Here is a 12,237-nt window from a genome sequence, read left to right as displayed (position 1 = left end):
ATTATTTTCTGAAGGTTTCATTATTATTTTGCTGAAGTTCCTTATTTAAGAAAAAAAATAAAAAAAAAGTGTGACGCTATATATGCTCCCATGTGAATGATGGGAAGTGGGCCATTTCACACCCTACACAAACTTAATTTGCATAGTTTTGTCTCAGAAGGTAGAGATGCTTTTTTTTTTCTTGTTCAAGAATAACCTTGAATGTTTCTATTGCAATAATTATGTCAGCTACAAGCGATTTTTGTGTGTGACTTTTGCTGTCATACGTATTAATAAATTGCAAACCTTCAGTGCATTTGCCATTGTTTAATGCATAAAAGTAATCCAACCATTTGTGTTTTCTCTCATGTTGTAAAAGCAATGAAAGTCCAAAAACTTTTAGGGACATGGGATTTTTTTAAAGCCGTTTTTAAATTGCAGGTTTTTTTCTTAATGATATTTTTCCGTCTATGTATATTTGTGAAAGATGTTGCTTCCACTAGATTTCTTCCTCCAAGTGCTTTTAATCCCCAAATGTTACACCATCAGCTCTGTTCACTGTATTACTACTGTGTCTGGACATGTCCCATTTTAGTTTTTCAAGCTTAAGAAATCAATAGTGTTTTGAACATTTTTTTATTGATAAATAATATTCTCTATGGTATTGTTTACTTAAACAAAGATCCCAAATTAACTTGAGGTGAAAATAACATATAATATGTAAAATGTGGCCAAAAGTTAAGAATGCATATGGGAAATATAAGACATGCATAGTTTTAATGGGCGGTGAGTGCTGCGTACTTTATAAAGATCAAGATCTTTGTGTGGTTCAGTTTTGTAGTGAGTCTGAGGTCTGTCACAGTGTCCTTTATGTCTCTGACTCCAGATAGAAAGAGCTCTACATAAACAATATATATTATGTAACGATATATAATATATATATCATATATACATAATATAACAATAAATCCCTAAAACCAAGCACACACAGAGTTTTTTAACGTTTTCCCCTCACACTGTAAGCTTGAGTGGGCTATTTGAAAAATTGACCTCTGAGAAGGTACTCTGTCTTGGGCAGGCAGTTCTGGTTCTCCCAGAGACAAGAAAATGGAAAACCATTAGAAGGTTCTGTCTCGGCCACGGTGCAGGTGTACCCTGCAGTTGATCCCAAAGGGTAACTGATATGGGCAGTGCAAGAGCAAGCCACACAGCTCTGCTGGGTTCCCACTGCTGAAGGTAAGAGATTATTTTGACTTTCCAGGGAAATCCTTGCATGGTGCTAGCTACCACTGAGCTTTTGCCTCATGCAGGTTTCAGCCGCTGCCCTGGGATGACCTGTGTGGTCGGTAGGAATTTGTTGGGGGTGAGAACTTGCTGGGTGAGTACCCAGGCAATGCTTGGCCTGGGTCGGGTGAGGCTTCAGGCTGTCATATTCGATGACTTCTGTGTAAATGTGATAGTAGATGTGCCCTTAAAGGTCATAGGAGCTGCCAAGCAGATCCAGACAACTTTGTTCGGGTTACTCCTGTTCGAAGTCTTGGCGAGGCAAAAATACTCAGCTGTCAGGCAGTGTTATGTATTTGTAAATTTTTTGTAAATTGGGTTTGACAATACTAGTGTTAATTTTTCCTAAATGTTTCAGGTACTGATACAATGATAATTACAGCTTACAAACCATGTTGAAATGGAGTAGAGTATTGTAGCAAACACTAATTGAAACAACAGAGAGACTGTGATACCAGTGCTCCAAAGCCTGTTTCCGAGCTCAAAAAAAATATAGCTGGTGTTCTTTATTCTGGAAGAACAGGCTAAGTATTACATTTTCTTAGCCTGAGTTCCCTTAGGTAGGTCCATACAGGCTTTCAACATCTTCGATTAGGCTTTTTTTTGATACCATGGCAGGTACATGAATGAAAAATCGGTTACTTAAGGAACATACTCTTAGGGACTTTATCTTTTTTAATTCTCCTGTCACAATGTTAATGTCAGAACAACTTCTCCCAGCAGCAGGTCCATCAGTTATGAGGTGCTTCTTCCATGTACATGATGCCTTTTGGGTTTTGGTGTAGTTCGGTAAATACCTTTCCGTGACTTCTTTTTGCTTTTGAGATAAGTGTATTGTATATTGTCAGAATTGTTGATTAAATGCATCTCTTTTGCATGTGGCATATTTTTCACTGATATCCTCAATTCTACTGCCTGATTTAAAACTACATATAATTCTGGATTTAGCAATTTAGCAAAAAACAAGTAGTGAAATAGTAACTTAGCATAGTGCTGGATGTTGAATTCGGGGGAGTGAATTTGTACTGTAAGGTTTTTGAATCAACAGCATGAACAGATAATTTTTCCACTGTAAAAGTATCTTTCAGACTTCTCCCCCTATTGCTGGTGAACTGAAGCAGTATTGTGATTCTGCACTTTTGCATATCATGTTCCTGGTTGGCTTTGAAGTTCCTGTGTGAGTTCTGGACTAGCCCACAGAGGACGCAGAAGCAAGGAGTTTTATCTCTTATTGTCACACAAGCTGCTGGTGTGCCAGCCAGAAATGGTGTGAAAAGTGTGGGTGGAGATTTTTGATTTATTTTGTAAAAATTTTCAGAATTTATTACTGAATTTGGAGAAGTTAATGCTACAGTACAACTTGCTGTCTCATTCTGCGGCTGTTGCAGCTTCTGGTTGAAAAAGATTTGTGATAAACTTCAGCTAGATGTTAAGCTAGTAGCAAACATCAGCAAGAGAGCTTTTGAACTAGTCTGTATAGTTGTATCCTGGAAATTGTATAGAATTAATGTTAGTTATATTTCAGTTTTGCTGTGTCGGATGTTTGTAATTTAATATTAAATGGCATACAGCTTACCTGAAGAGGAAAATACAAAATGTTGCCAAGTTAGCAGTGAGGAAATAAAACCAGTAGGAAAAAGCATAGTGCCTGTTTATTGTGAAAGACCAGCTTAATTTAATTCATTTCTGATGTTTTTCGGTGTAAAGGCTTAGTAAGTTTGAGTATGTTCTCTCCCAGTTTCTTAAGTCTTTGTGTAAGTGCAAAGAAAATGTATTTAAACCTGTAGGAAATCTGTGTAACATATGCTTGCTTAGACTTCCCTGTAAATAGTGGGGGTTTTAACGAACAAATAGGTTCTATTGTTAAATATTGCTATAGAAATGTTATATTAATGTCATGCAGAAGAGTTGTCTTGAAAAGTTCTGTAGTTGAGTGTGGTTGATTTTGCTGCTGCCTGGGAAAGTGGTGGAACCACCACCCATAACTTTCAAGATGGCAAGGAATTACCTGTATTTGGCAAAATAGTCCAGATGCATAAAATTGTATAGCTATAAAATATGGTTAAACTGCTGGTAGGCAGCTGTGCAGGAAAAGGCATGCAAAATACTTGCAGTCAGTCTCAGGTTTGTGAAGTATTTTTATGAGAAACTTAAGGTACTGTAAGGATGGAGGATTTACCCTTATGTTCTAACCTTAATGATATGATTTTCGACCAATTTGATTCTTGGGATTTGTTGTTAAAAGTGATTCAAATGAACTCACAGCTTTGGAGGTGCAAATTCACCAACTGCATAAGGCTTGGCTGTTTTGTACTGTTACAGCTTTTTCTTTAGAATTGATTTTAAGGACAGTTAGAAGTCTAATGCAACACATCTTTTTGCTCGAACGCATCAAAGCAACAGCTGCGATTTTCACTTCTCTGTCAAAATACCCAGTTTTTTTGAAAATTAAGCATTAACTCTGTGCTGTTCATAAAATTCTTGGTTTAAAATTACAGTTGTCCTTATGATGAGCTCTCCTCACTATCAGTTTGAAACGTCTCTGGTTTAGGTTTTATGCGTCTTTGCGAGAAAAGATATACTGGAGTGTTCTTCATATTCTGAGTCAGGAGACATAGAATCAACTAGTGATGGAAAAGAACTTCAAGATCATCAAGTCCAGCCATTATGGTATGCTTGCAGAAGTCCTACCATTTTTTTTTCAGTGTAGCACATTACATAATGAGAAGCAAATTTTACCATGCTTCCGTGCACCTTTTTGATTTGAAACTTACTGTGCTACTGCAAGCCTGGCAAACCTGCAGTAGCTGATAGAAAATTCCCCAAAAACTTTTCATTCAATTCTTATAGAATTCAGTAGCCAGGTCATTTATCTGAGGAGAAAGAAAGGAAGAAAGGAAAAGAAGAAAAGAGAGAGGTTAGGTGTATATGAGATCCAAACACAGAGAAGGACTCTCTTCTTTTAATTGTGAAGCTGGACTTGTCATCCTTGTCTGAACTCTCAAACTTCCATCAAAGACAACAATGGCAGAAAGGTTGTGGATGGCTGTTATTAAGATTTCTGGGAGACTGATTTGGAATATAGGTTATTCAAATCTCTCTATAATACTTGCACAAGAGAATAATGACAAAGTTGTAGCTCTTTTTCTGCCTATACCTTTATACTGTGCCGATTTGATAGAGGATACCTTGTCAAATTCAGTGGTTTGGAAGATAACATGTAAGGGAGCAGATCTAGAATTGCTCAGCGAGCTTGTCTTTCCTTGTGACATTGATCTGCCTTGGAAGCTGTATTTCTCAAGCTGTAGGTTGTTGAGCTCAGCGATAAAACACCTCAAAGGAGATTTCTTTCTTGGTAGTAGAATGAAACTTTGAAATGCATTAGCAGAATTAAGTGAAGAACTCTCATTACCTAGTTTTTCACTTTAGCAAAATAGTAAAAGTAGTAAAAAAGGAATCTCAGAAGGAAGGAAGGAAAGAAGAAAAAATGCAGAAAAGAGGGAGGGAAATGTTGTGTGTTTGTCTGGCTTTTTTAATGAAGGAATTGGTTTGAATGAAGGAAGAAGAGCCAAGCTAATTTACCATACTAGCCTTGAATTATTTCTCATGAAGCACTTTCTAAGGGTCTACTGAAGATACTGTGAGACTCTCATTGATTTGTAAAGGGTGGTACATCATACTGCTTCAGTGTGGTGAACATTGTTGTCATACCTGACAGAAGGTGGTTGTAAAACTTCTGCCTGCAAATGTAAGTATTTCGCAAAGGTGGTTATGTAACCTGCCCCTTTCCTCTTTTCTTTTTATAAGAAAAGCGTGCTTCAGAAGATATCTGAAGGTTGGTCTTGAGTTCTTAAACTATCCTGTCTGACTTTTCAGTCTGAAACAGACTCTCTGGCTCATTGTAACTATAAACTAAGTTTTTATATCATCACATCTCATTGCTTTCGTCTGACTTCAGTATCACCAGATAAAAGAATTTAGTTGACTTCTCAGCTGAGTAGTTGGCCTTAAGTCTTTCAGTGTCAGTTGCATGATCAGACCTGACCAATGGCATTATTTTTGTTGCAGTCCCTGCTTGTAGGAGAACAGCTCTTGTTTTAGAAGCAATTGATGATAACTGTGAAGGAATCGGGAGACTTGCCATGGATAAACAAAGGAGCCTAAAGGAACTAAATAGAGCCTATTTTCAAGGCATGGAGTTGTTTACCATTTATTTTCTTAAAAACCTTACCAGCAGCTTTAGAGTTTAGCAAGAATAGGCATTTTGCTGTCAAGTCTCTCAAGATTTCTCACACTTGAACATGGCAGTGGGAAGACTTACTGCATTTATGGATAAGCCTTTGATAACTTCATGATCAGAGGGAGTGTTGGAGGCTAGAATAAAATTATAAACCTTTAAATTGAGAATGGCTTAATATAATGTTCGTACAAAACTACTAATAATGCACTTATGGAAAGAAAACTGTATAAACTTGTACTGGCACATGTAGCCATCTGTTGGAGCAGGAGGCTGATATGGGAAAGGGCTTGAAAATATTTTTTTAATCTTTATTTTTAAATGCTGTTCATATGGTTACAGAGAGGGATAGACAACAGATAACAAATGGGTAACTAAGTAAAAGAGTGTAGAAACCACCTGTCACAGTTTCATGGGAGAGTGTTTATGTTCAGACACTCTTCTCCACCGCTTTGCTGGTTACCAAGGAGTTGTTGCCTCGTGCCTGGTATTGGTAGCCCCCTCTCACACACCAGCACCTCCGCTGATCTTCTCCTGTGTCCTCCTGCTTGGTCTATTGGAGGAATGACCCTCCTGCTTTTGGATGCAAGTCTTGAACCAGGTTAATGGAAGCAGCAGCTTGGTTGTAATAGGAGGAGAAGCTTAAATGCTGTATGATATACCACTTTGTGGCAAACCTGAGTGTAAAAAGGAGGAATTTATTAGCCAGGCTTTATTGCTAACACAGTTACTGTCTTTTTGGACATAAGTACAGAAATAGAGCAAAATGCCCCTTTAGGTCAGCACTGTTGAGTTTCTGTCTCTTTTCATGTATGTTACAGCCTGTCAGGACTTCTGCATGACCTTTATCTGAGACCCTGTCCTTAGGTGACTCCTTCTGAAAACTGTTGTCACAGAACAGGGTATTGCTTTGGGGGCATATGTAGGCTATTATATACCTAAAATCTTATTTGTGTTCTCTTTAAAATGAGACCTTTTTTCCAGTGAGGAGAGGAACATCAACTTCAGTGAACTGAAAACTCACTTTTCTGAAGTTGGGCTGTGCTATGAACAGGAAAAAAATACTAATTTTAGAAATGCTCAGCTCCACCTTGCTGTGTCCAAGGCGCATACAATAGTGTGCAGTAATTCCTGAACTGCAGGACTGTGCTTGGTTCAAGAAAATGTGTTCATATTTAGGTATCAATTTAGCAGAATAGATATGTGCTGTATTGCAGGTCTGGTGAGGGGAGTGGTGTTGAGAGGAAAGAGTTGTATAACCACTGTCCATAATAACTTCCTGTATAAAACTTTGGTTTTCCTTGGTTCAGATGTTTGAACTTCCTTTCAAAATTGTATAATCTTGGGATTCCTACTCCAGATCTCATCAGTTGGCCTTTCTGTGAGAGTGACTAGTTTCTCACTTGGCAGTTCACCACGGACATTTCATCTGCTCATGGAGTTCAGTGTTTCAGACAAACACAGAGAATTAATATCAGAGCTTCCAGTTCAAAAATTCTTCCATCTGGCACTTCAGTGACCTTTTTGTATTTGCCTTCCATATGACAGAGACAGTTGGTTTAACATCAGCTTCAATTTTAGAAATAAAACATCCATTTTGGGAGAGTGCCTTTGAAATGGGCTGTGAGAGATATATGAATAAGTTTGTGCTAGATACAGAAAGGAGCATATCTCCGGATACTATTTTCAGTCTCTGAGCTCTATTTTCAATTTCATTTGTTAGTTGATAGCTAGCTTTGCTAGTAATCTCTGTATCCAAGTAAAGTTCAACAAATACTACCCAAGAATGTGAATTACAGTTCTGGGATGCAGTTGATCCTGTTACCCCTGGAGGTTACCAGAGGGGAAACAACAGGCCATCAGGACAGGAGAAGAAATGTCTTAATGTACAGTTATTTTTAACTCACATATTTCCTCCCTCCCTCTCTGACGGTTACTCTATTTCTTGTCCTTTCGTTCCCCCCTCACTCCCCTATATTTTTTTTGTCTCACGCAAGCTCTCTTCCTGCTCCGTTTAGCTGTGCCCGTCAAAGATTCAAACCAAAGTGCTGGTGATTGCAGGGAAGGGTGAGTGTTGAAGGACCTCTTTCAAATTTGGGCCTGATTGCAGTAGTAGGTCTAGTATGAACTCGCTGGTGATGTCATACAGCATTACATGCTCTACTTCCCTTTCACAATTTTATTCGCTCCCTTACCTCATCACTTGTTCTTCCTTGATCTTTTCCTTTCTCACCAATTGAGCTCTCCTCTTGACCTGTTCGTGTTTCTGCTTGTGAATGCAGCAGTCTTTTGTTGACCCTGTCTTCTCAGTGGAAAAAAGAAAGAGCTGCCCTAAAGCTTTGTTCTGCAATGAGAATGATTCTCCAGATATAGTTGCGTTTTTATTTTAGACAAAGTTGCTTATAATACTCTAGAACATTCCCAAATTGTGTTTTATAAGTAACAAATGTCAAATTCCAGTGCTGCCAGAATCTGCAGATAACTCGTGCAGTTCTCAATTGCCATGGAACCAAAGCACAGTAGAAAACAACATGCATATAAAAGATAATGGAAACTCATATCCAGATAGGATTTTTTTTTCCATGAAAATTAATGTTGGCCTTATGCTCTCAACAGTTCAGGTGCTGGGTTAGCAGTCACTTGACTGTTTATGATTTTTTCTTTATATCTCTGTCAGCTAAATACAAGTGCTAAGTCTCATTCTCTGTAATAATGAGGTTGTTGTGCTACCTTCCAGAGGGCTTTGGCTTTACAAATTATGATCTATATCTTCATAACATTTCACTTAAAAAAGCCCAAGTGCTTTACAAAGTTAATTAGTGCTCCCACTTTCTGCTTGTAATAGGGGCAGGATCATTATTATGAACAGAAAAATGGGATTGTGGAGAGGTTAAGTGACTTCCTTACTTCAAGTGACTCAGTAGTTTTATTTTTGCTAAATCTTGGATTTCCAGGTATTAGGCCCTTTCCTGCTGCTTCCAGAATGGTGCAAATGGGGTGAATTCAGATGTTTTCTTCTGATTTTTCAGTAAGAATTTTGGATGTTCACTCTGTTATTTAGCCAACTCACCACTTTTTACTAAGATGTACACAGTAACAATGAGTGGTAGAAAATTGTAGATGGATATTTTACATCAGTTCATAGGTAATGGATGACCAAAGTAAACACTGGTAGGATGTTAAATGTAGAAATTAAAAAGCAGATAGAATGCATCTTCCTGAAAGATGTGAAGAAGTTCAGAGTAGTTTACACTATACAAACATATTTTTTTCTTCCTTGTAGTAGGATGTTTGGTCTATCATGCCAAAGTTGATGGTTCTTTGTTACTGAGGATATCTTTATTAATCAGAATAAATTCCACTGATACAGGACAGGACTTTTACTAAGTAGCTTAACAGATGATAAATTCAGGGGACATTCATGACTGTCTTAAAATTCATGAACCATAAGAGCTATAAATTAGTTACTTAAGTGATCACTCTTACCTCTTTTAGTGCTATGTTACTTTAAACAGTAAATTACTTAATCCAGCAATCTTTAATTCTAAAAATCCTGTTTGTTTGGGATCTCTTAATTTTGGTGACAGTGATGAAGTAAAAGAAATCTTGCATTGAAACTGTATTAAAATAACTACATTTGATCAACATATATATATATATATATATTTTATATCAATCCCAGATGCAGATTAAGGAGTATTGCTTGAAACGCTATAAGGTGATTCAAAGAGACATCTTTATTTAGAAATGGTTCCATGAATGGTTATACAGATTTTCATTCGTTTAATGGGGCTTATTATGGACTTTATGCATGGAGCAAAAATACAGTTCTTGTGATTTGAGTCTCTTAACTTCAGCAGTAGTCTTTATGGGAGCAAATCAGTTATTTGCAAACATTGTCTTGAGATATGATAAATACTGTGATGTTAGGATGGGGTTTGTAAGAAACTGTAGCCCAGAGATCCATGCTGACATAATGATGACTAAGCCTGTTTATCAGAAAGCAGTGTTGGGATCTTAAATTGATTGTGAGACTGGGTAGGATAAAAGGGGAAAAAAAGACTGTCCCAGCTCTTTTGTTGTCTTCCGATTCTGATCAGCAAGTGAGAAAGCTGCAAAGTTTACACTATGTTATGCTTTTTTGTGGTTCTAAGATTTGGAACTTTGAAGTGTCCTTTCTGTAGTGTTCTCAGTGTGTGGTAATGGTTCTTTTTACTTTAAATAAATAAAAATCACATAGAGAAACACTAGAGTAACTTTTAATACCAGATGCGCTAAGTTTTGTGGGGCTGCTTTTATTTTGAATTATATTGGTATAATCTGTGATATCTCAAGTAATGTTGGAATTACATGAATATTCTGATTTTCTAGATAAGTCCTCCTTTTGCTATTTCTTTCAAAAGCAGAGAAGAGCTCTTCATGCAACTGCAAAGTGGCTGTTTGTGCTGAAGGTTTGAAGTGGCAAAATCACTTCTGTCTCATCATCTCTCTTTTTGACATACCTTTTTAGTTGAGACTGAATAAACAATTATGGAAAAAAATTAAAAAGTGGGTGTACTTCAGTCATCAGATGTGGAGAGTGTATGAGATACCAGTGGTTGCTCTGGTGACTACTTGGTATATTGGTGTACTGTATGGCAGCAGAGTGTGAAACAACTTGGGGAAATACAGTTGTGTATTTAATGTTAATATCTTTATGTTCATGGAGAGGTGCTTCTGTTGGACCATACCTGGGATGCCAAGCATCCTTTCTCCAAGGCTGGGGTCGGGGACTCTCAAGTACTAATACTGTTACCACATTGGGTAGGAGCAGTCATTGTTATTTTCAGATTAAATCCTTTCCCATGAAGACACCAAGTCCCTGGACAGTTTCTGAGTGCTGCTTTGGAAGTGCGTTTCCAAACAGCAACTTCAAACACAACCCCCCCCCCCCCCCCCCCCCCAAGTATCGGTAGGACCACTCTGTTCTCTGGAGAAGGGCAAGACTCTGTCTAAGGGAGATTGGGCGTTGGAGTCTAGTTGCAGTTTTCCAGGACTTTCACCTTGGAATCAAAGCCGAGACTTGGGGGATGAATGCCCTACATGTAAAGTTCTCTTGTGGAGATGCATGGAATGCATGCACACCATTGCCATGGTTTGGTTTTGCCTTTTTTCCATGTAGGAAAAAAAAAAGAAAAAAAAAAATTAGTCATCTGTCCCTTGTCCCTTCCCCTCTGACACTGCATTCTCCAACATCTGTTTTTCAGCATGATTCTCTGAGGTACTGCTGTTGGGATTCCTGCCAGGTGGGAACTTAAGTGGCAGAAAGCAGCCATACCCCCTCTTAAATTTCATGTCTTGGGCCACCTAAATGCCCGAGTCAGAGGTGGTGAATTGGCCAGTGACTTCCCTGAGCCTTTACTCTCTGATATGAGATTTGGAAGGATGGTAATGTCCGCTTGAACAATCCTTACATGACAGTTTTTTACTGTATTGCCCGTTCCACTTGTAATCATCTGTTGTTTTAAATGTATTATGTTGATTGGCCTAGTTTTAAATCTTGTTTACTATAAAGGAGAAAGCATAAACAAAGATCCTCTGCTCTCCATATAAGATCTCCTGTCAGAAATACCTCTTCTGAAAGTGGTAACTGTGATTTCATTGCACCACTTTCAAAAGCCAGATAGTTTTTGAAATAGTTTGTGCTTCTGAAAGTTAAGCTTTGAATGCAGGTTGTGGTGGGAGAATGGCAGTAACTCCTGAAGGCTAAAGAATCACTCAAAGTGTTGACATACCTGAGTGTTTACTTGTATGATGAATTTTATTAAAGAAGCAATAATTAAAAGTGCTTAATGGCTCATACTGTTTGATAGACAAAAGTTTCTTTAAATGGGTATCACTTTCATGGTGAAAAATTCTTGCCTCCTCTTTCCCTTGATTGTATTTTATAAAGCATAATTGTCATCTTGTTAGTTGAGAAACCCAGATATCACCTGTATTGTCTCTACATACATTTGAGGTAAGAATCTGTAATAGTTAAGGTGCCATTAATCACATTGTCATGCAGCAACAGTTTTAGACCATGGTGGCGTTTACAGCACCTCAATGAGTGTCTGGGCTCCACTGTCTTAGGTGCAGCATCACATAGATTCATAGAACAAGGGTAAGGAGGGGTGATGAATTGTACAGATTGACTTCCTATATGTCATGAGCTCTTAAACTTGTTCAACTTTTTTCATTTGCTCTGGTAACTGTAGATAAAGCAAATATTCAACAAAAACATCTAGTTTTAAGGGTGTACTGGCAAGAGATAATTTCTAGTACTTTCTGGATTGTAATTTTCAATGAAGTGCATGAGGGTTGTACTGTGTGTAAAATCAGTAAAATTATAGCCCCCACTCTGAAGAACCTATGGCTTATGTAGGTAAAAGAGATGAAAAAGGGGCAAAAAGAAAGGTCCTGTCTTAGAGATGGCAAAATTCTGACTAGCCCAGACTATCAAATAGGAGCATCTAGAAGGGACTGAAGATGAACCTGTGTCCTTTGTGACAAATATTGCACTTTAACTGAAAAATGGTCCTTACTCTTACACAAAAAGCTGAAAATAAGAGAGTGGGTTAGTCTTCTCCTGACTACCAGCAAGGAACTTGCAGGTGGTGAGCAGTGGTTTACCAGTCTAAAAGCTTCTGATGCCAAGTATTTGTGTATATCATTTGAGAGGCTGAAATTCATAAGTATCCCTTTTGTTATGTAGTACA

General features: G+C 37.9%; 1 protein-coding gene across 5 annotated transcripts in view; it reads left to right on the top strand.

The window, feature by feature from the left end:
• Window positions 1-12,237, top strand: part of CDK14 (cyclin dependent kinase 14) — a 318,587-nt gene that overhangs the window by 71,762 nt on the left and 234,588 nt on the right. The window lies entirely within an intron of this gene.

Source organism: Pezoporus wallicus, unplaced genomic scaffold (genome assembly GCF_028554395.1).
Source record: "Pezoporus wallicus isolate ANWC-B61680 ecotype Strahan unplaced genomic scaffold, APGP_CSIRO_Pwel_v1 scaffold_2584, whole genome shotgun sequence".
NCBI lineage: Eukaryota > Metazoa > Chordata > Aves > Psittaciformes > Psittacidae > Pezoporus > Pezoporus wallicus.
This window is presented reverse-complemented; position numbering and strand designations above follow the sequence as displayed.